General features: G+C 45.1%; 2 long non-coding RNA genes across 2 annotated transcripts in view; one reads left to right on the top strand and one right to left on the bottom strand.

The window, feature by feature from the left end:
* Nucleotides 1-25,480, top strand: part of LOC307157425 — a 196,123-nt gene that overhangs the window by 135,401 nt on the left and 35,242 nt on the right. The window lies entirely within an intron of this gene.
* Nucleotides 19,653-22,718, bottom strand: LOC307157824. Its single transcript, XR_013821089.1, has 3 exons — nucleotides 22,634-22,718; nucleotides 22,451-22,537; nucleotides 19,653-21,683 (listed from the first exon to the last, which is right to left on the bottom strand). It is a non-coding gene; the product is annotated as an uncharacterized lncRNA (long non-coding RNA).

The raw sequence follows: 25,480 nt of genomic DNA, 5'->3' as shown, positions 1-25,480 counted from the left end.
TTTCACTGTACTCTCTGAAGACATGACATTTGTACAGAAAATCAAAGCAACTGTAATTATGTAACTTGCTATGCTTAATTTGCAATACTATCCTAGATACAGTGGCATCTAATGGGAAACCATTTTATTCAAAATCAGAAGTTCAAACAGTGTACAGATCTGTAGTGCAGGGGTGAGATGTTACACATTGTAGAGGAGAAAAAAATTGCCACTATGCCAGAATTAAAAATAAAAACACAGTTTTGTTAGAATACATATATTTATATATGCTTTTTTATTTAATTAAGTCTTGTTCAACAACAGCAAAACACAAAACTATAATGAAACAAATTGAATTATAGATTTCATTCTAGAAGCATCATTAATTCTTAAAAAATTTGGTCTTTAAAAAGGTTCTTACAGAACTACAAGCCTAAATAATAAATGATGATACAACATAAATAATTTCATCGAGTAACATTGTTCAACAGCAAAACTATAATGAAACTATTTAATTATAGATTTCATTTTAGAAGCATCATCAAACCCAATATCATTAACTTTTTTTTATGTGGGTTTCAAGTAAGTTCTTATAAAACTACATGCCAGAATTATCATCAAGTAACATCATTCAACGTCAGTAAATCACTAATGAAACAAACAAACATTTTACTCTAGGTTTCATTCTTGAATTATATATTGATCTAGAAACAATCATTAAACTTTTTTTTTTTTTTTTTTTTTTTTAAGTGAATTGAGTCTTCATGGAAGAGTCGTCTTACGGCCACCACCACCCATCCTCTCTGGTGCATATTTTAAGTATTTTGACATGGTCTCCAATAATTGTGTACGTGTTGTGTTGTATGCGTTGATGACAGCGTCTAAAGAGAAAAATAAAAACAGTTTAGATCAACCACTTTGTTTGTGCTATCTTTTGACTATTGGAAGTAAAAGAGGCACAAACAATTAAAAGACTGCCATTAACTTGTTACGTGATCGATAAGAATTTGTAAGATACAATTTGTAACTACTTGTTGAAATTTAATTACATTTGTATAAGCACAACCAAAATGATCACAAAAAAAACAAAGAAAAAAACATTCAAACACAAATGTCCTTATGAGTTTTTCTGCACCCGTTTTCTTTTTCTTTTTTTACTTACCACAGATGATCTGGCATAGCAGAGACTGGAAAAATGGCAGCTTCTCACATTTCCCTTTTAAGTTCATCTGTGCCATCAAGGCATTTGAGAGAGTTCTAAAAAACAAACATGCATGTATATATAAGTACTCATAAGTACTAATTTGCATGTATATTTAAGTATCTTTTCCATGTTAGATACATGACAATACATTTGCAACGTCTTTTGCGTAGAGCAGAGACATTGCAACGACAGCAAGAAACGTACTCGGTTACTAATGTAACCTCGGTTCTCTCTAGAAGAGGGAACGAGTATTGCGTAAGGTTAGCTTACGCATCGGGAAAGTCTTCTTTCTTCGAGATCTGAAGCCAAAAAATGATCCTTAATTTTGTATACATTGTCAACGCAGTGCAGCAGCCGACAGACCTAGGCAGGCTGTATAAGCGTGCTCATTGGCTGCTCGGCGGCAACTGCTTAAGCCTATCGGTGAGCGCTCTGAACGCGGCAACCAATGAGGGCGCTTCGCGCCCTCCACACCCTTCTAACCGTCAGAATGGGTGTGGCCAGCGTGTATATATTCAGCGCTCATAGGCTAAAATTCTGGTTTTCGCAGTCTGAAGCGCAAAAGCTCGTGGCGCGACACGGCAGGTTACGCAATACTCGTTCCCTCTTCTAGAGAGAACCGAGGTTACATTAGTAACCGAGTACGTTCTCTTACGAGAGGTCTCTCGTATTGCGTAAGGTTAGCTTACGCATCGGGAACCCTTTGTCAACGCCGTGTGCGCCGAGCATCCAGCCCATGAATCCCAGGGAAACCGGGGAAAACACTCTGCTGGGAAATGTGGCCGGTCGGAGAGACGGGCCAGCGCAGTACAGGCACTTCATGCAGCATATGAAATAGAGCGGCGCGGCCGGTCTATAAACATATAACAGTACAAACAGTAGGGCCGGCAGAGCGAGCCCATACAGTACATAAGCACTCATAAGGGTAGGAGAAAAACGACATAGTCGGTCTCACATGAAGGGAAAAATTCCCGCGCGACAGAGAATAATACGGGCGGCCAGCAGCGCGGGCCAGCACCGACAACAGCGCGTAACGGGAAATAGGAAACAGAGCGGATCAGCCGGTCTGAGTCAAACACTTCACCCTGAGTATAGTACCAGAATAGCGCCAGCATATGAACGTAGTCTGCACACGAGAAATGGGCAGAGCATACATGTCACTTATGCTGACAGTATTTTTGCCTGTAGGGCAGGAACTTCCAGGTTATAAAACCTCACGAATGTTGACGGGGAGGCCCAGCCCGCCGCCGTACAAATACTGTAATTAGAAATTCCGCTGGACCAGGCCCACGACGAGGCCATGCCTCTAGTGGAGTGGGCTCTGATGCCCAGAGGGCACTGCAGGTGTCTGGAGGCATAAGCTGCTGCTATCGCGTCCACTATCCACCTGGACAAGCTCTGTTTCGAGGCGGCAAGACCCTTGGTGCGTCCGCCGAAGGAAACAAAGAGCTGCTCTGAACGCCTGAAAGCGGCGGAGCGCGTGATGTAAACTCTCAGCGCCCGGACAGGGCATAGGAGGTTATCACTGTCCCCACTGTCGGATGCTGGCAGAGCCGAGAGGGACATAACTTGTGCCCTAAACGGGGTTCCAATCGCTTTGGGGATGTAACCGTGTCTCGGTCTGAGAATGACTTTCGAGTCATTCGGCCCGAACTCAAGACATGCAGGGCTAACAGATAGCGCGTGCAAATCACCCACTCGTTTGACTGAAGACAGAGCTATCAGAAAAACGGTTTTAAGCGACAGATACTTTAGATCCGCGGATTCAAGCGGTTCAAAGGGAAAAGCCTCTAGGGCCGCTAGGACCAAGGACAGATCCCACGAGGGAACCGAGGGGGGCCGCGGGGGATTCATCCGTCTAGCTCCTCTGAGGAAGCGGATAATGAGCTCATTCCTTCCCATTGCCCGGCCGCGCGTCGTCTCAGCGAACGCTGCAATAGCGGCCACATATACTTTGAGCGTGGAAGGGGATCTGCCCTTTTCCAACAGCTCTTGTAAGAAGGAGAGCACCCGCGGGACCCCGCATGCGCGCGGATCCAAGTTTTTAGTAGCTCACCATTTAGAAAACACCGACCATTTAGACGCGTAGAGCCGTCTCGTGGAGGGGGCTCTCGACTGTGTGATCGTGTTCACGACCCCTTCTGACAGGTCAACGGGTATCCGTTGATCACCCATGCATGCAGCGACCAGCGCTCTGGATGGGGATGCCAGATCGATCCACCGGCTTGGGAGAGGAGATCCTTTCTCACCGGGATCGGCCATGGGGGTGAGTGCGACAGCCTCACTAGCTCTGGGTACCAAGTTTGGTTTTCCCATCGCGGGGCTATAAGCAGCACTGAGTGGTGCGTTTCTCTGATCTTCGAAATGACCTGTGGCAACAGGGAGATCGGAGGAAAAGCATACAGCGGGAGGCTGGGCCATGTCTGGGACAGCGCGTCCTCGCTCTTCGAATAAAACTTCGGGCATTGAGCATTGTCTTTCGACGCAAAGAGGTCGATTTCCGCTCTGCCGAATAGGCGCCAGAGAAACTGGACTGTCTGGGGGTGCAGAGACCATTCTCCCGGGGGAATGTTGTCCCTGGACAGTCTGTCTGGACCGACATTCAGGTGGCCCGGCACGTGCGCGGCTCTCAGCGAGCGGTAAGCCCACACGAGAAGGCGTTCTGTCAGCCTGCACAGATTCCTGGATCTGACACCGCCCTGTCGGTTCACATAGGATACCACGGATGTGTTGTCCGAGCGGACTAGCACATGGTGATCCCGTATGAATGGGAGGAAGCGCCTGAGCGCGTTCTCGACCGCTATCATCTCCAAACAGTTTATGTGGAGGCATTTTTCCAGATCTGACCACAGGCCAAAAGCCGGTTTGCCCTCGAACAGAGCGCCCCAGCCTGAGGTGGAAGCGTCCGTCGAGATAACTTTGCGGTGTGAGATAGCTCCCATTGTCACTCCCCGCTGGTACCAGTCGGCCGCTAACCAGGGCTTCAGAGCTGAAACGCAGCTCTGAGTCACTCTGATGCGGATACCGCCGGAAGCCCATGCTCTGTGAGGCACTCGGGCATTCAGCCAGCGTTGTAGCGGGCGCATTCGTAAAAGACCCAGCCGAAGCACTGCTGCGGCTGAGGCCATACAACCCAGTAACCTCTGAAATGTTTTGAGAGGTACGGTGCTGCCCGGCCGGAGGGACGCGGCCAGGCGTCGAATGCAGCGCTGTGTCGACAGGCGGGCCGTGTACTGATATACTTGACCGTCGAAGGCAAATCTCAAGAATGGCCTGTGACGGGGTATTATCAGGATCTGAAAAGCACGCGTCTTTTAGATCGAGAGATATAAACCAGTCCCTCGGGCGAATTTGCACGAGAATTTGTCTGGTTGTGAGCATTTTGAACGGTCTTCTCATAAGAGCCTTGTTCAAACGTCTCAGATCCAAAATTGGTCTGAGAGCTCCGTCCTTCTTGGGAACGAGGAAATAACGGCTGTAAAAGCCCGACTCACTCATGGAAGGGGAAACCGGTTCTATAGCCCTTTTGCACAGAAGTGTAGCTATTTCTGCTCGAAGTAGATGTGCTACTTCCCCATTCACTCTGGTCTTGATACGCGCTTGAAAGCGCGGAGGGCGGCGAGCGAACTGCAGAGTATAGCCCTGTTTTACTGTGCTTAGCACCCGTTCTGATGCGCCTGGAATAGCTTCCCACGCTTTTGCGTGTGCAGCCAGGGGCAGAATGGCCTCCGGGCTCCGATCGCCGCGCATCGCGGGCTCGAGAGCTCGAAACGGAGGGGCGGGTGCGGCGCGCGCGCTCTTGGTGCTTAGATACGGCGGATCGCACGCAGCGATAGCTGGCCGTTTTACACACAGTGTCCCGGTGGCTTTAGACGGGGAACATAAAGTGTGAGGCGCGATGGCGAAAATGTTCGTTAGTATGTGTGAGCGCTCGAGGGCGGGCACAGGACTTAAATTCAGGGGCGGGCGCGGCGCGGGCACGGCGCGGCGCGGCGCGCGCGCTCTTGGTGGTTAGATACGGCGGATCGCACGTAGCGATAGCTGGCCGTTTTACACACAGTGTCCCGGTGGCTTTGGACGGGGAACATATAGTGTGAGGCGCGACGCGCGATGTCGGCGTCGGGGCGAAAATGTTAGTTAGTATGTGTGAGCGCTCGAGGGCGGGCACAGGACTTACATTTAAAACATGACCGGTCGTGCGAGGCCGTGTGACAGAGCGGGCAGTGAGTAGGTGTGGTCACGGAGAAGTGGACACGTGACCTACTTTTAACACTAAAGCGGCTTTTGCCTGCTTCATGAGAGTGGGCTCTGTGAGAGACACGGGATGTATAGTGCTTGTGTACAGGGGTGAGCACAGAACGTGGGCACATTCACTGTACTAGAAACACATACGGCGTCAGCCGTGCAACCAGACATTATGCTCTTTTGAAATTTTTCTGGGTTGCCGTGAGAACGGCGGATGCGCGCAGGCGGGCGGGTAGATACCGGCTCGTTGACTGTGGGGTAAACAGCTGCAGTAGCCGTGGCAATGGGGACTGACAGAGCGTTAAGCTTCGACGGTGGTCCAGCCGCAGGGCTGCGGGATTTAACCGTCTTTTCTTCTCTCGTGTTTAGACGCTCAAAAATACTCGAGCACCCTGAGAAGGTGTGGTGCGAGAGGCGGGTTCGCTTTCTGTAAGTAAGAAAGACTGGCCGCGAGCTCGGAGAAGCAAGCAGCATACATTTTTATCTTCCCCGAGAGCTGGGATCGAACGCGGATCTCTCGCATGAAAGCGTATGATTCTGCCACTGAGCCACAGGGGAAAACACATTAGCTTTCAGTTAAAGCGAGCATATAAAAAGCGACCTCATGTGTCGCGTCGGCGTTTGTTTGCAGGCGTGCGTGTGTTTAAAACAGGCTTGTTTACTGCAATAGTAATTGCAACTTAAGAGGGGACTGAGAAATGTGTGAGGATTGGCGGTTGTCCAGCCGTAGCGAGACTAACACACTCTCTTCTCTTTTCGCCGGTGAGTGAGGCGCGCACGCTGAACGCTGCTCGTGACCGTCCGCTTTGTCATCCCTTGAACGGCGCAATCTGCGCGGCCCAACGAGGGAGAGAGCGGGCTTGTTTTCTGTAAGAAAAACTGGCCGCGAGCTCGGAGAAGCGAACAGCATAAACTTTAACTGCCGCGAGAGCGGGGACCGAACCCCGGTCTCTAGCTTGACAGTCTAGGATTCCGCCACTGAGCCACAGGGGAGAATACATTAGTACTCGGTTAGCGTCATCATGTCTTGTGACGGCGTTTGCTTGCAGGCGAGCGTGTATTTATAACAGGCTCGTACACTGCAATAGTAACAATTCCAGTCGCCTGAACTTAAGAGGGGACTGAGAAATGGAGGTTATAGTCCAGGCCACGGCGGGACGAAAACACTCTGTTCCCCTTTCACCGGTGAGTGACGCGCGAGGACGGAGTAGCTTTCTTGTAACGTAAAGAGAGCTCCAAGACCGTCCGCTCCTGCCATCCCTTGTGAGCGGCGCAGTTTGCGCGGCTCGAACAGAGGGAGAGGAAACTCGCTCCGAGACCGTCCGCTTCTGCCATCCCTTGTGAGCGGCGTAGTTGCACGGCTCGAACAGAGGGAGAGTACGGGTATCTATCACATTCGCCTCATCTCCTGACGCGGCGGCGGCGCGGGCGAGAGCCGGCGGTTGAGCGGCCGGGAGGGAGAGGGCGAGAGAGAGCTCGAGGGAGAGGTTCCGGCGAGCTCCTCAGTCACAACAGTCTCCGGTGGTCGCTGCGAGCGGCGCTTCTTATTGCGCGGCCCGGCAGGGACAGGCGGAGCGACAGCTTGGTCGAAAGCTTCAAGTCGAGCCCGCAGGGTCGACATTGAAAGCTCTTCGCACTCGGAGAGTGCGGTGGCGGCGTGCCCGCGGCCCAGGCGGAGAGCGCAGAGAGGTGGCGGTCTCCGTTGCTGAGCGGGGCGCGGCACGAGCCGCAAAAACGAGGCGTTTTTACAAAAACGCCTCGTGCTCTTTTAGAATACACACAGAAACAGTAATAATGTAAAGGATATGTCGCCGGATAGCGTAGCAGGCACGGATGGCTGAAGGCGGCGAAGACGGCCGGCTTCCTCAGGCGCTGTCCTAAGCTTGCCGGTCGCTGGTTTCAACGGCGGCGGCTCTCAAGATCCAGCGATGCGAAGAGCGTCGCTGAAGACAAGAAAATCAGAATTTTAGCCTATGAGCGCTGAATATATACACGCTGGCCACACCCATTCTGACGGTTAGAAGGGTGTGGAGGGCGCAAAGCGCCCTCATTGGTTGCCGCGTTCAGAGCGCTCACCGATAGGCTTAAGCAGTTGCCGCCGAGCAGCCAATGAGCACGCTTATACAGCCTGCCTAGGTCTGTCGGCTGCTGCACTGCGTTGACAATGTATACAAAATTAAGGATAATTTTTTGGCTTCAGATCTCGAAGAAAGAAGACTTTCCCGATGCGTAAGCTAACCTTACGCAATACGAGAGACCTCTCGTAAGAGAACCTCTTATTAAGAAACCACAATTAGATCATAATAACCTAGAAAATTACAGACCCATTTCAAATCTTCCATTTATGTCTAAAATTCTAGAAAAAGTGGTGTCCGCTCAATTGTGCTCTTTCTTGCAAGAAAATGATATCTATGAAAAATTTCAGTCAGGATTCAGATCGCATCATAGCACAGAAACTGCGCTCGTTAAAATTACAAATGATTTACTTCTAGCTTCTGACCAAGGCTGTATCTCAATAGTAGTTTTACTCGATCTTAGTGCTGCGTTCGACACTATAGATCACAAAATACTCTTAGACCGACTACAAAACTACACTGGTGTTCAGGGACAGGCATTAAACTGGTTTAGATCGTACTTATCAGACCGTTACCATTTTGTCTGCTTAAATGGGGAAAAATCGAAGATAACGTCAGTAAACTACAGTGTACCGCAAGGATCTGTGTTAGGCCCTCTGCTATTCTCAATATATATGCTGCCACTTGGTAATATTATAAGAAAACATGGAATTCATTTTCACTGTTATGCTGATAACACTCAATTATATATTTCATCACGACCAGATGAAAACAATAAATTATCTAAATTAACAGAGTGTGTTAAAGATATAAAATACTGGATGACGTGTAATTTTCTGCTATTAAATTCAGATAAAACGGAGGTATTACTTATTAGTCCAAAAAACTGCCCACAAAACCTCTTACAATACAAATTTAATTTAGAAGGGTGTCCTGTTACTTTATCCTCTACAGTAAAAGACCTGGGTGTTATATTAGACCGCAACTTGTCTTTTGAAAATCATATTTCATATGTTACAAGAACAGCCTTTTTCCACCTTAGAAACATTGCTAAGCTACGTAAGATGCTATCTGTTTCTGATGCAGAAAAGTTAGTTCATGCATTCATGACCTCGAGACTAGATTACTGTAATGCTTTATTAGCAGGTTGTCCTGCATCCTCAATAAACAAGCTCTAGCTAGTCCCAAACTTTAGAAAACGTCCAAACGGTCAACAGGGCGATGGCTCGCGGACATTGGTCCGCGGACATGCGCCCCGACCCCCCGAAATTTTTGGGGGGTCGGCCGACGCCACGGGCAGGGACGAAGTTCGAGCACCCCCGAAGCAGTTCGGCCTTCATCCTCAGTGTGGCGCCACATGCACCCCGTCCCACTAACCCACTATTTGTCCGATTGCCCACTAAAGTGGCCAAATGTCCCGTTGATACCCCCCCACTCCCAAGCCACGCCCCCATCCCACTAACCCACTATTTGTCCGATTGCCCACTAAAGTGGCCAAATGTCCCTTTGATACCCCCCCACTCCCAAGCTACGCCCCCATCCCACTAACCCACTATTTGTCCGATTGCCCACTAAAGTGTCCAATCCCACTAACCCACTATTTGTCCAATAACCCACTATATTGGGCAAATGTCCCGTTGACCCCCCCCCCACTCCCAAGCCACGCCCCCATCCCACTAACCCACTATTTTGTCCAATAACCCACTATTTTGGGCAAATGTCCCGTTGAGGCCCCCCCCCCACTTCCAGGCCACGCCCCCATCCCACTAACCCACTATTTTGTCCAATAACCCACTATTTTGGGCAAATGTCCCGTTGAGGCCCCCCCCCCCCACTTCCAGGCCACGCCCCCATCCCACTAACCCACTATTTTGTCCAATAACCCATTATATTGGGCAAATGTCCCGTTGACCCCCCCCCCCCACTCCCATGCCACGCCCCCGTCCCACGAACCCACTATTTGTCCAATAACCCACTATATTTTGAAAATGTTTTTCCGCCATTCATTCGACAAGCTGCAATTGGACACAGTGCCACATGCAGTCTGTTGCATGGGTTTTCAGAGAGTTTCTCTGGTAGACATTTTAAGTAAAGTTCCTGTCATGATAAAAACTATTTTACTGCACTCCGCGGGCCCCCCAGAGTCTGTGGCACCAAGTTTCATCCCAGAATTCTACTGTCCGCGAACCCACTATTTTGCACAATGGAATAAATGCTACGTGGGATCTCCATATCTCAGCTCAGGAGAGGTGTAGAGAGCCAGGACTCGCACTCCTGTCTGCGCCTCACCGCCCTCTACCAGAATCCGAGGTTTCGAGAAGATCCGAGAAACCTTATTTTTCGCCCCGAAAAATCTATAAGGGAAAAAAAAACCTGTCGGTTTTTTTGGATCGAAAAATAAAGTTTCTCTGATCTTCTCGAAACTCTGGATTCGGATAGAGGGTGCTGAGGCGCAGACTCGAAAATTAAACACTGAAATGACTCGAAAATTAGTGTGATGTGTTCAGTTGTGTGTACTTAGCACAGCAGAGGTGGTTAAAATAACAAGAATCGACATCACATGTGACGGGAGAGCAAAAACACAAAAATGTCCCAGTTCCAACCTATTCAGTGGCCAAATAGTGGTTTCACGGACACTGCATTTTTGTGGAAAGATCAATAACCTAGATGCACCAAACTCGGGGCAAAGTAAGGTCTCGAGGGGCCCTCTCCAACGCACCCTAGCCCGAGCTTCCAGCGCCCCCTTGGGCCGAGATACGGGGCCCAACAGGAAAGGGTGAACTTCAGAAGGAAGAGTCCCAGAGGCTCATGACTGTAGGGTCTGAGAGGGCCCCCTAGAGCCTCTCACCACCCCGAAGGACGATCTGCTGGGACTCGTCCTTATTGAGATATAGACCTTTTTGTGCAAAAGTCCCTTATGTATAACCGGGTATATCTCGGGAGTCAAGTCCCGAGCTCCTGGGACCTTCCGTTTCCGAGATACGGCCACTTCCGGTCCAGCTTTGACCGCCTGTATCTCGGGAACAAAGCCGAGTTGGAGCTCCAAACTCCTGGTGTTGGGAGGGACCCAAACATCAGACTTTGACTGGGTGTATCTCGGAAACCAAGCCGAGTTGAGCCCCCCAATATCTTGAGTTTCATAGGTCCCAGGGAGCTGAAACTCGGTACGTGTACTAACGGGGCCACGCGCAGTCGAACGGGCTCGGTCTCGTCTCTCTAGCGCCACCAGGCGCTGAGATATGGTAGTGCACCACCCTTATTTTTGCCCCTATCGAGCTCAAGTCTTGTGGGCATAGCAATTGGGCCGCAGCTGGTCGATTGGACTTGGTCCCGTGTCTCTAGCGCCCCCAGGCGCCGAGATATGGTCGGGTGAGTTTTCAGAAAGATACGGGTGATTTTTTGGGTAGATACTGGTGAGTGCCCCCCCCCCCCACCCGAGTTGAGCCCCCCGATATCTTGAGTTTCATAGGTCCCAGGGAGCCGAAACTCGGTACGTGTACTAACGGGGCCACGCGCAGTCGAACGGGCTCGGTCTCTTCTCTTTAGCGCCACCAGGTGCTGAGATATGGTAGTGCACCACCCTTATTTTTGCCCCTGTCGAGCTCAAGTCTTGTGGGCATAGCAATCCTAAACCTAAATGCATTTTTATGCAAATCCAGCACTGAAATCACTTGAAAGTTTGTGGAATGTGTCCGGTAGAGTGTGCTAAAAGACCAAAAAAGACAAAAACACAATGGACTTAAAATTTGTAAAAAATTTATTTAGAAAAAAAGAGGGAAAAAAAAGAGAGACAGACAAAAAAAAACTAAAACAGACACTCGCAGGTGAATTCAGGGGAAGCGCTCTCGTCTGAAAAACAAACCATCAATTTAGTGCACCGCTTATTGAGAAACTGCAACACTATTAGGATTGTGACGACAAACGGATTCGTACTCATGAGGGCCTCCAGGTTATCGGGGGACCACAGCGCTGCGGCCTCCGCCCCGACCGGTGGCGACTCCTCCACTTGGGAAACAAGTTCGCCTGAAAAACAAACCATCAATTTAGTGCACCACTTATTGAGAAACTGCAACATTATTAGGGATTCGTACTCATGAGGGCCTCCAGGTCGGGAGCCGTGGCCTCCGCCCCGACCTCTGACAGTTCCTCAAAGAGGGGAAACAGCTCGTCTGATACAATAAAAAAAAAAATACGTTTTGCTGTTAAGAATTAATAATTAATTTTAGTCACTATTAGGATTGTGATGAAAAACGGATTCATACCAATTATGAGCTGCAGCTCGTCCAGCTCGACCGGTGAGTCGAGCGCATGAGGCGGCGGGGGCCCCACCTCAGTTGGGGCCTCCGGCTGGGAGAAGTCGTGGACCATGGGGATGGCTGGGTCGCTGTCCCGTAGCAGCTGCAGCTTCCCCACGGTCACCGACCTCTCCAACGCCCGCACTGCCCTCGACCTCGAGCGGGTCTGAAACGTAATAAAAAACACGACTGCCCTCGTCAAATCGACAATAGACAGACAGCTGTTTCATACACTGATTTAAAACAACGGGTCAAACACGATCGTGTCAGTTTTAACACTGGCTTACCGTCAAGTCCCGGTGCCCTTTGAGCAGGTGTTTTTCCGGGTACTTGACGACCTTCCCGCAGAGTGGGCAGGCCAAGTTGGCCAGCCTCACTCTGCGGCGGGCAAATTTTGTGACAATTGCCCGTTGCTCGAGGTTGAGCATGCCGTGGGCGTCCCTCAAGTGCTCCGTGATGTACACCAGCCGAGCTGGGCACATGGGGCACTGAATAGCTGCAAGAAAAGACGTGTCAAAAAAGTCCAAACACAGTGCATGAACCACAAAAAGACGTAATGTGCAATAAACCATTTATAACAGGACCGCGTAAGGAACTACGATCAACTTACCCTCTCTATAACGTCTTGGCATTAACTTTAAAGAATAAAAACATTACATTTTTACATTTATGCATTTTATCCAAAGCGACTTACATTGCATTCGAGGTACACATTTTACATTTTGTCAGTTGACATTAACGTCAACCCTGACCCTGACCGAAAATTGTACATAAACACAACTGACTAACTTAACTTGCACTATATTGCATTTATAACACGATAATACTGTAGTTGTAACAACACATAGTTCTGCATGAATTAAGATATTATAGAAGAGGTGACCGAAAATTGTACATAAACACAACTAACTAACTAACTTGTACTATATTGCAGTTATAACACGATAATACTGTAGTTGTAACAGCGCAGTTTACAAATACAGTTGTACATGCTGTATTCTTGATTCAAAAGCACATCTGTAATGCGTCTAATAATTGTATTTTCACACTTTATTAACGATCAATTTATCCTTTCTAAATGAAGTAAAAATCTTCATTTAAAAATGGTTAATGTATTTGTAAACAGCTTATTATGATGTCTATCAATGCTTTCCAAATGATGAACTAAGTGTTTACTAATGCTTAACTGATGATTAATAGCGTGAAGTTATTATAAAGTGTTACCAAGTATTTTTTTAGGGATGAGGCTTATTTCCAGCATTAAATTATAGAATAAAATAACTTGTGATTTTTTCTAATCTATATTTTAATCAATGTTTTTGTTTTTATTGTTTGTTTTTTTTTTATAAAATGTGTTTATGCATTTTTTTTCAGTAAAAAAAGACAAGACAGATGTATCATTTGAAAAATTTATTTAGAAAAGAAGAATAGATCAAAAAAAAGAAAGAAATCATCTGCGCTGCCTTTTAATAGCAGCACTCAGGAGCTTCTGGGTGACTGCGTGCGGCGACTTGAGTGGAGACAGCCGAACGACCGGGTACTTCAGGCTGAGATTGGAAGGCACGAACACCCTGTTCAGCTTTCGCCGGGCTGGGCTCCTCCTGCAAAGAGCGAGAAAGGCAAAGAGTCAGCGAACACGTCCACCCGTCAGACAAACGGATAAACGGACCCAATAAAATATGGACTTACCGAAGTGGACCCCCTCGAGCCGTTGTCTGCCATCTGCGGAGGGATGGCGGCGGGGGACGGCCGCTTACGGGGTCCCCGGGGGGGCATCCTCACCCTCCACGGCTGACTCGAAGAGGCTTCGCTGTTCCAAAGCCTGCCTGGCGTCCAGGTTAACCCTCTGGGGTCTGGGGTGTTTTTGGGGTCCTTGAGATGTTCTGACATGCCCTGACATTTGTGCTTTTTTCAGTTGCTTATAAACATATTAATGGCAAAGGTGTAAATTCACTCTATATAGCACAAACAGGACTTCCATAATATGTGAGCCACATGTATGTACATGTTTTCATTTTTGAGAGAATAATGTTTATGCATGGTTATCGAAAAAACTAAAAATTAAAGTTTCTGAAATAAGGCCACAAAACACATACTAAATATGTGGCAATAAGACTTTTGACTAATGGATTTCATCGCCTAGTGTTTTTTCTTCAAAATGATATGAAAATCATCCTGCCTAATCATTCACAAAAAAACGATACATTGATTTTAGTTTTGTGAAACACTTTTAGTTTGGAAAGCCAATATGCGGATGGGGCGTAACCGCTCCAACAGCATCATGCATATTTAGTAGTTCACACCTGGTGAGACTACGTCCCTGCATACTTAATGAGCCATTCATTCAGGTGTGTCACCTATAGCTAACTTTTCTAGGAGAAAATTTCAGATGGCATTTAGAGGCTTTTGCATCTGAACTCTTCATATATACACACACACACATATATATGCATGCACATACATACTTTATAATCTTTTCAAAACTAGTCAACGTCTTTCAAAACTAAAGTATACATTTTATCATACGTATTTCAAAGTAAAGGATTCATTAGTTAGTTGATGACTTTATTTTTGACAAAACACATACAGTATATATTCCTCATCTCAGTATAGCAATAGAGTTTGCTAAAAGCTGTTCATTCAATACAGCAGTATTTGAAAATCGATCATATTTTGTAAAATTACATTTATATTTGCATTTATGTCAAAACCTAGACACTTTTAAACATCAAAAGGACATTTATTAATATGTATTCGTGTCAAAATGACAAATAAACAGATTTTCCTATTCAATTTTGCATGGAAACGCTTCCAAGACGCTTGCGTGTCACGTGAAAAATAGGCGTCGGTTCTATTTCTAGAATGCACGCGTTTTCCACGCGGCTCGTGCCGCGCGTCTCACACAGGCAGTATGCAAACTCTAAACTGTTAACATGGATGGGAGCCGAAATAAAAACGGACACGCCACGCAGCTGAGACGCTTACGCCACGCATCCAGTGTTTCACCGGCCTTATCCAGCGGATGTGGGCGTTTCACAGGTTTGTATGGATCGCCTCACATTTGCGTTTGAATAGCGCGCGGTCTCCGTAGGCGGAGTCACATTAAAACTTAATTAGCTGAGATGAGAACGACTGACATCTCTCTCTTTACATACATATTATATAAACTGTGAATATTTGTTTTTTATAAAAATTACTTCATTTGAAAGAAGAGAATTCAAGCTTCATGCCTGTGTGACTGTATGCCTGTTTGACTGAGTATTCGCTGAGTTACAGTTCATTTTCGGACGCGTTTCAGAATTGACTTCACTGACGGAGAGTAGGCAGAACTCGCATCATGTTTATTTTTCTTTATTTGGCGAAAAGCACAACACTTTGTTTTTATTATGAGCATACACAAAAAAAATACACACTAAACAGGATCGATTGATGTATAACACAAGCATATAAGATAAAAAAAAATTATTTTTTTTTTTTTTCACTCATACGGAAAAAAACTAGCCTATCGCGCCGGCGCGATAGCCAACCTCAGGGGGTTAAGGACGTAGAACCTGTCAGCCGTGGAGGTGTCATGGCACATGAACCTCGCCACTTTCTGCCTGTCCCCGGGGCTGTGGGTGTTCTTGGCCTGTACGGAAAGAGAAAAGCACAGTTAGAAACAAACACACGCACGTCAGAAATTCACGAGGCAGATACACGGGTGGGGGGGGACTCACGTGGGTGGCGATGGAGGTCCTGAGGTCTGTGAACGTCGGAGCTCCTGGCAGGTCCATCCCAGCCCATGCTTCCTGAAAGTATTGGTTCAAGTTCTTGCATGAGCTGGGCTTTGAGGTGAAAAAGAAATAGTGGGCGTTTCTACCTCCCACTAAGTTCTTCCTCACCGCCAGGAACTCCGACAACCACCCGTACTCCTCCTCGGCCAAGGCCAGCTGAGCGGCCCCGAAGGCCTGGTTGGTCTTGTAGGAAGCAATCTGCGGAAACGGCGACAAACGAGTGGTGTAAGAGAGAACCGAGCAGACAGAGAGAGGGAGGGAGAAGGACAAAGAGAGAGAGAGAGATAAAACCACTCACATTGCTCACGTAGCACCCGTCCATGGCGGTCTGCTGCGCTGCCTCCACCTCCCCAATGGTCATATTCTGGAACACCCCACCGCGATGCCCATAGATACAGGCCAGGTAGGCGGTGAGGTGCCCATAAAAAGACCATTGGGCCTTCCTGTCACCCGTTGCCTTGAGGCGGGCTGTGAGGGAGGGAAAAAAGGACAAGCGTTAGGGGGCGTGTGGTAAGCCGAGTAAGTTTGAGAGGCAAGAGGGGGCAAAAACTTACCCAGGATTCCAGGAATTGCGCCCTTGGCGGAGGCAGCGCATCGGCGGAGGGTGGCCTTGGCCTGCTTAACGGCCACCTCGTGGACCACCACCCTCTGCCTCACAGAACGAATCAGAGACCTCATCTCCCTAGTGAGGCCGACCATGGCGACGCGGGAGAGCCGGCAGGTGGGCGGTGGGGTCTCGGCCATGTAGGCCAGGAACTGGGCCACATTCTTCAGGTACATCTGTACCGTTGGCTCCGCGATCTTGGCGTGCTTTAGGGAGCCGTGCCAAGACCGCATCCTTGCCGTGTCATTCAAGAAGCCCAGACTGGCCAGGTCCGGCTGCCCCACCGCCATAAAGGACACAAAATTCCTGATCCGGAACAATTTGGACCCCACGTTGTTCACCAAGCGCGGAGAGGGGTCGGCGCCCAGCTGGTGGCACCGGAACTCCTCGAGGAGGACGTCTGTGAAAAGAGAAAACACACAAGAATTAATAATACATAATACATAATAATTATATATGTATAGTATATATGTATGTATATATGTATGTATAGTAATAATAATAATAATGTATATATGTATATTTATATATATATATATGTGTATGTATAATAATAATAATGTGCGATATACTAATAATATATATATAGAATAGATAGATATATAATATATAGATATATATAGATAGATATATAATAATAGCGATATATAAATAATAAGAATAGACAAAGCAATGAGCAAACTGAGCACAAAAAAAAACTGGTGAGGAACGTGTCAAGAACCGGGTGCAGTGTGTGTGTTTGTGTGTGAATGGTATTGAAATAGAGTGAGAGTGTAAAAATGTTAAAATCGTGGGTGAAAATGACAAAGGTTAACCAGTGCAGGGATCATTTATAGACTTTTGAGGTCCACATTCAGCTCTAGGGGATGTGAAAGCAGACTGAAGAAAAGGTCGTCCAATCACTAGTCAGGGATTGTCTGGTCCCAGGGGCCCCAAATTCGGCACGGCGAACCCCGGGCGACATACCAAAAGCACAGGGCTCTAGAGCGAAGGCAAAAAATGTCAGCCTCTATTGGGGATGCGAAAGTGGACTGAGTTTGGTGGCAGTGGGGGATGGGCGTTTTTTCAGGAAGGTCCTAGATTTTCACGCTTCAGGGCCATGCGTCGGGGGCCCCTGGAGGTTCAAAATCTCAAATCTCAAGGAACCACGACCCTGCGTCTACGTACGGGGGACGTCCCAAGGGCCCTTTGTCAATGGACGTGCAGTGTCTTTTTTGACCAAACTTCTTGCTGATATATCTCTGGAACCGGGATGAGTTGGGGCTCCAAACTTGGGCCATGGGGTGACCGCTAGGAGGTGCTCATGTATCCAGAGTATGGGGCCCCAACTCTCCTTGGTTCCAGAGATATAACAGCTTGAATTTTGAAATTTGACCAGATGTAACTGAAAAAGTAAGCCGAGTTGGGACTCATTACTCAGGCCTTGGGGCAAGCTCTTGGAGACCCCCCTGTGCCCAGAGTATGGGGCCCCAACTCATCTTGTTTCCAGAGATATAACAGCTTGAAATTTGAACTTTGACCGGATGTACCTCAAAAAATAAGCAGAGTTGAGGCTCCATACTCGGGCTGTAGGGGGACCACGATGAAGCCCCCGTGTACCCAGACTAGGGGGCCCCAACTCGTCTTGGTGCCAGAGATATACAGGCTAGAATTTTGAACTTTAACCAGACGTAACTCGAAAAGTAAGCCGAGATGGGGCTCCATACTCGGTCCGTGGGGGGGGGGGGGCACTATGAGGCCCCCGTCTGCCCAGAGTATGGGGCCCCAACTCGACTTGGTTCCAGAGATAGGCCAGATTGAAATTTCAACTCGGTGCGGATTTCATGAAAAACATTTTTTACGAGTTAACCGACAAAAAGTGGGTTCATGGGAAGGGGGCGAAGCTTGGCAGTTGTTGGGGGGGGGAGGACAACGGAACATTTCAAAACTGTAGTTGTTTATTGGACAAATAGTCGGTCCGTGGGATGGGGGCGTGGCTTGAGAATGGCCGTGGGGGGTCAACGGGACATTTTCCCAATATAGTGGGTTATTGGACAAAATAGTGGGTTAGTGGGATGGGGGCGTGGTCAGGAAGTGAGGGGGGGCTCAACAGGACATTTGCCCAATATAGTGGGTTATTGGACAAAATAGTGGGTTAGTGGGATGGGGCGTGGCCTGGAATTGGGGGGGGGGGGGCTCAACGGGACATTTGCCCTATATAGTGGGCTATTGGACAAAATAGTGGGTTAGTGGGATGTGGGGGGGGGGAGGGAGGGTTAGTTGGGGTGGTTTATGGGGGCATTAGCTCAATAGCGCCAACTAAAGGTGTCCGTACACCCACTACTCTGGGGTTATTGCAACAGTGCATTGCGGGAGCAGGGGTTATCACGAAGTGTCAAATGCCCACTATTTAATGGGCAATTGTCAACCATATTCGCCCTGCGATCCATCGGGGGCACTATGCGTCCAATGGCAGCTTATTTGTATAGGCGTTTTTCCACGAACCACCTATATGGACTACCTGTATTTAGTCCAAAATGCAGCAGCTAGAGTTCTTACTAGATCAAGAAAATATGATCATATAACACCAATTCTGTCATCTCTACATTGGTTACCTATAAAGTTCCGTATCAATTACAAAGTATTACTACTGACCTATAAAGCCCTAAATGGTTTAGCTCCCGTGTATTTAACGGAACTTCTTTCGCCCTACAATCCATCGCGCTCTTTAAGATCACTAAATTCGAGGCTTCTGGTCATTCCTAGGATATCTAAGTCCACTAAAGGAGGGAGGGCGTTTTCACATTTAGCTCGTAAACTCTGGAATGGCCTTCCTGATATTGTTCGAGGCTCAGACTCGCTGTCCCAGTTTAAAACTAGATTAAAGACGCATCTCTTTAGCCAAGCATTCACATAATACTTACCTTTTATACTACAGTTGAATCAGCAGCTACGCTAATTATTTCCCATATGCTTTTCTGTTGTTATCTCGGGACACTAGTCCCGAGGTAAATACAGATCGTCAGCTCCAGTTTGTATCCAGCCTCTCATGGAAACTACAGATTCTCCAACACCCGTGCAGAGACGACTCGGCGCCTGTGAAGAGACGACTCGACGCTGGCGATATGTTTATGCCCTAAATGAATACATGATTAACTAATTAATTTCTCTATGTACATTTCTGAAATGCACTTTCTGTAAAGCTGCTTTGAAACAATATGTATTGTGAAAAGCGCTATACAAATAAATTTGAATTGAATTGAACAATGAAAAATAAGTTTACATACACTTTGCAGGATCTCCAAATAGTACATTATACAAGAGGCTTAAAAAAAACATTCAAGTTCAATTACAACAGGCACTAAGCTGACCAAAGTGCTGTACAGAATAACAAGATTAAAAGAAAACGCCTGCATAAAACACACATAAGCTATTAGCTTTGCTAAATGTTCAAATTTAAAACACTTAAAAATAAAAAGTTAAAACACAAGCTTTATTCATATTATAAATAAATTTTATTAACCATTTAATCTTTTTTACAGGTTATGAAACTCATAGCAACGGGGCAAGCAGCATGGTAACCATTCAGGAATCCGAAAGCGAGGTCAAGTCCTGCCAAATTGGAGACTTGACAGGGACAGTTCAACTGTCCTTGTGGGACAGTCAAATAGACCGTGTAGAGTTGGGTAAAACATACGAGCTTACAAACCTGTCAACAAGGTTTTTTAATGGTAAAACCACACTGACAACCACCCGCAACACCTCAATCACACAAAGCAGATCATCAATCACTTTGCCCAACACCAACACAAACAATTTGGAAATTGAAACAGAACCAGTTGAAGGCAGCACAGTCACAAAAAAAAAAAAAACGGTGCCCCATGTGTCACAGTACACAAATTTCAATACAAACCTAAGACACCTTTCACAGGTGCAACACATGCAAAATTGTAACAATCCAGTTACATCACAAAATGTAATGGATCACTGATATTTAAAATTGGAGAGGATGAGCTGTCACTGGCCATCCCAAATTCGGTCTTGACAAAATTTCTTAAAAAAGAAAAAGACTTGACATACATTGATGCACAGGACATAGAAGAATATCTTCTTACCTGTGGGCCTGTGACTGTCAAGTACACAATTGACAACCATGTTATCGAAATCAATAAAGCAATGTGCAGTACTGAACTCGCCTCAGATGAGACACCTGAGGTTGAGCAAGAACTTTATTTTATTTTATTTCCACAACTTCCGTAAAAGTGGATTCATAAACGATTCTTTGCAACAGCAAATAATTTCCAACTTCATGCAGGCCTAATTGAGGCTACTTTTAAAATCATTGAACATCAGTAGGCCTAACCACAAGTCAACAAAACATGCTTAACGTGCAATCAGCGCCAAAGCTACCGCTGACGACACCTGACGGCTGAAATCGGCACGGTGTGTCTGGGCTTTAAGGACACATTTGAAGGAGATGCACATCATCTCGAACAAAATCAGCACAATGGACAGCTCTCTGATCAATGAACGACACCGCTGTTTGTTCACGGAACACATAACATTTAACAGTCAACTGCAATGAAGGCATGTTATCAGATCGAACAGATTCTTTTTTACGAACAAAACAAAAGATTTTGATGCACGTCATTCATATTAAATCGTATATATTCCACCCCATACCCGCTACAATTGAGAATCACTTTAAACATGCAGACGCAGTTAAAACAATTTGATGTATTTCACTTAATACACAATAAAACAATATACAATAAGATTCATTAACAACGTACCTCTTCTAAAATGAAGGCGAGACACAAATCCGTGAGTACAGTTTACAAACCTGTGGGAATGGATTGCGAAAACTGAAGGCACGGTTTACAAGTCTGGAGTACGGTTTATTAATCCGTGGGCACGATTTGTTAAACCAAGGGAACAGTTTGAGAATTCGTGAGTACTGTTTATAAACTGAGTGGACGGATTGCAAAACTGTCGCCACGGATTGTGTTTTTTTACTCACAAAGGTGACTTCCCAGGCTCTGTATCCTCCCTTAATGCTGACTTCTGTTGACTTGGGACAAGGAAACGACGCATTTTAAAGCTAATACTCGCACACACAATTACCCGATATCAATAGAGCTGCATACAGTTATTTTTTCTTTGCGTGTCGCGCCTCCCCTGTGGCTCTTTGGCGCCCCCCAGGGGAGGCGCGCCTCACCTATTGAAAACCGCTGTACTAACGCAACAAAACACCACTACCTCATACAGAAGAATTAACTTGACATGACGAAGGACAATAAATTCAAGACACAGATGCAGGTATTTACTTTAAATAACACAACAGATAAATATTACTTTACATGCAATGATCTTCAGCACGTACATAAGAAATTGATAAACTTGTACTTATGCAGTAGACAGCGCGATAGACCAGGGGCCAGTTTCACAAAGATAGACTTGTGTCTTTCTGTGTCTCGGTGTCTGAGCCACTTCCCACAGGTGCCATTTGGGTGCTGTCCAAATCGTCATCTTTAAAAATAAATTAAAAAAAGAACAAGAACAACATTAGCAAAATTAGAAAGTGACAGGCATGGTATTTTTTGTTGTACATTTTTTTTCTGCTAAAATGCACTACATGCTACTTCACCCTTTTGTAGTTCATTCATTTTAGACAAAAACACACACAAAACAATTACTTAGCTATGTAAACGGGGACACTGCATAGACTTCTAGTTTACAGATAGTTGAACATTTTATATTAACTATATAACCCACTCCCTAAACCTACCCATCACATAAAGCTTAATACAATTTTAATACAAAACTTTATTTTTATACCAGTTTTAAAAATGAGGACATCACCAAACGTTCGTTTTGTAGATTTTGTCAGGTTTTGCTCACTTCTGGGTATATTTGTGTGTGTGTGTGTGTGTGTGTGTGTGTGTGTGTGTGTGTGTGTGTGTGTGTGTGTGTGTGTGTGTGTGTCACAGGCTATGTGAACAAAAAAAAATTGTGAAACATTGAACAGGCTAAATGGTCTTTATTGACAAAAGTAGTCTTTGATTATATATAATCTGAAAACACTGTTTTATAAAAGCAATAAAGTACTCTATGGTAGTGCTATATCTTGAATAAGTCCGCTTTGCGTCGTGCCTTCAGCCGTGACTCACAATACAGCACAGCCGCTTGTACGTTATTGCTTACTTAAACACTGTTAATCTGTTTTAAACTTAAAGCATTGTTGTAAGGAATAGTAGAGGGCTGACTAAGCTGAAAGATTGAAAGCATAGCTTTACCTTCACTTTGTGTTGTTAGGTCATCCTGGCTTGTAACAGGAGCTTCTTCATTTTGAGAGAACAATGTTAGTGTCACCTCGCAGTCAACTAGAAGATAATAAGTGTTACTCAATCTAAAACAGCAGTGGCCTACAGTGTTTAAAATGAAGCAAAAACAATCACCATCAAAACATTATTACTCACAAGACTGTCCAAGCAGAGTTGATGTGACAGCGGTATGAGACTGTGTATCTTCCCCCGCTGTGGGTAACATCAGCCCGGATACTCCGCTCTCCCTCCCCCCGGGGATTCCCCAAAACATCGTCCTTTTCAATTTAGGATATGGCCCTCCCCCTTTGCTGGTTTTTTTTCGCTTAAAAATTTCCTTTTTTGCCTCTTGAACCATATTTTTAAACCGTTTTTGAACATCTTTGACGGATCGTGAGACAGATGGGTTGACACAGTTAACTCTTTCCGTTATTGTGGTCCAAGCTTTGTGTTTTTTGCTATTGCCGTTGTAATCATTAAATTTGTTCATTAAAGTCGATTTAGCAGCATTGTATTCTTCTAATATACAAATATTTTCCGCAAAGGAAAACTGTGACGAGCGCGTACTGTCGGCCATTTTGTTTAAGTTGTTCAGTGTCTTATTTTTACCACAAATCAATGCGATTTAGACTTGATTAAGATAGATGTGAGCTTATTTTATGCAATGGTCTTTCTTCAGTGACTTTAGTTAGTCTGACTATTTCTTAGACACAGTCTTAAGATAATGACTATGTTTATGCAACCGGCCCCAGGTTATAATGAAATGATAATTACAGACAGGTGATCTTAATTACAGTTTAGAAGAGCACTATGTGTGTGTATGTGTGCGAGCGTGCGCTTTCATATGCTTGGGGGGTGGTATTCAAATTAACCCAGCTAACATGAGTCCAGCGGGCCAGCGGCGGACCACCTGTGGCAAAGTTGGCGGCCCACTAGCGGACGCCGCCGGCGGATCACTGGCGTTTTGCTCATCGTTATTCTAGCGGACCACCAGCGGCAGCCACCACTTTCCCAACGGTGGTCCGCTACCGAGTCGCTGGTTTATAATAAGTGTTCTCTGTCGGTCCACGGGTCATATTATGATTTTTTTTTTTATTACTGGATAATTATAATAGTTCTAATTAGATCCATTGTAGGCTAATATTAATCTTAAATGAATTAATTAATCTAAAACAAAGTACACAACTGCTAATAACCATTGTAAATATATTAATTTTATTGGATAGAAGACACAAATGGATAACACATTCTAAAAATAAACATGTAAATAAACATAAAATAACTATAACTATAACCATTATGATAATCTTTTGTTAATATATATTATATTATAAATAATATTTATTATAACACTTTACTATACTATACATACATACATGTATATATATATATATATATATATATATATATATATATATATATATATTACATATATAATATACAAATATAATATAATATATAATATAATAATATTGTTTATATATGGTTTTGTTTATTTTCTTCTAATAGGGTTGAAAAATAAGCAGATCTAGTAGCTTTTAAAGCCTCTCTGTACGCAATCGAGCTCTCCTTCCATGAAATGCGAAATACCTCTAGTTTTGTTTTCTTCCAGTTGTGCTCTATTTTTCTGGCTGCTCTCTTAAGGGCCCGAGTGTGCTCGTTGTACCACGGCGTTAGACTGATTGTTGTACCGCAGCGTTGGACTGTTTTCTTTAATCTTTAAGTGCAAAGGAGCAACTGTGTCTAAAGTGCTGGAAAAGAGAGAGTTAAAAGTTTCTGTCGAAATATCTAGTTCTTCTAAGCTATCTGGGATGCTGAGATGATTAAACTGATCAGGAAGATTATTGATAAAGCAATCTTTAGTGGCAGAAATGATAGGTCTAACATATTTGTAACACGGAGTCGACTTTGCAGCCTTGGCTAAATGAAGTTTACACGAGACTAGATAATGATCTGAGATGTCATCGCTCTGCTGCAGAATTTCAACGGCATTAACATTGATTCATGTTAGATCTAGAGTATGATTACAAGAATGAGTAGGTCCTGACACGTGTTGTCTAACTCCAGTAGAGTTCAGAATGTCTTTAAATGCCAATCCCAATGCATCTTTTTTGTTATCTTAAATATTAATAAGGAGCAAATCATATTAAATGATCCTATATTAAAATCACCAACAATTAGGACTTTATCTGCAGCCAGCTAGAAAATCAGCAAATTCTTTGATAAAGTCTGTATGGTGCCCTGGTGGCCTGTATACAGTAGCCAGCACAAATCTCAAACGTAATTGATCATTTACACTAGATAGTGTTACATTTAGCAACAACACTTCAAAATAATTATATTTAAAACAAGACTTCTCAGTAATTCTGAAGATATTACTATAAATTACAGCATTACTTTGCCTTTCAGATGAGGTTCATATTTATAACAGTAATTTTGCGGGGTGGACTTTTATTTAAAGTAATATAATTGTCTGGTTTTAGCCAGGTTTCTGTCAAACACAGCGCATCTAGGTTATAATCTGTAATCATATCATTAACAATAAGTGCTTTTGAAGCAAGGGATCGAATATTCAGCAACCCGAGCTTTATCATTTGTTAATCCGTATTATATCTGTTTTTTATTTGTTGAACATCAAAACACACTCCTGTGAATGACAATATGCTTTAAATATTTATTCTTGAAATACACAGGCAATCAAATCAATGTATTTATTATAGCACTTTTCATACATAATGCAGCACAAAGTGCTTTACATTATTAAACTGTTTTATGTTATGTAAATAATTATTAGAAATTAAACTATTTGTTGTTCAGATTTACGAAAGCAAAACTACAATAAGAACATACCAGTATTTTTTTATAACTGAAACAAACAAGTGCTGAATACTGAACAAACAAGCACACGGCCACACGCACAGACACACACAGAAATAATGAAATGCTAGTAGACTAGTAGATACACTTACTTTGCAACAGGTCCTGAGCTGTTCCGTGTCCCAG

Source organism: Squalius cephalus (assembly GCF_949319135.1).
Source record: "Squalius cephalus genome assembly, chromosome: 4".
Lineage (NCBI taxonomy): Eukaryota > Metazoa > Chordata > Actinopteri > Cypriniformes > Leuciscidae > Squalius > Squalius cephalus.
Note: the sequence above shows the minus strand (reverse complement) of the source record. Positions and strands in the feature narration are given on the sequence as shown.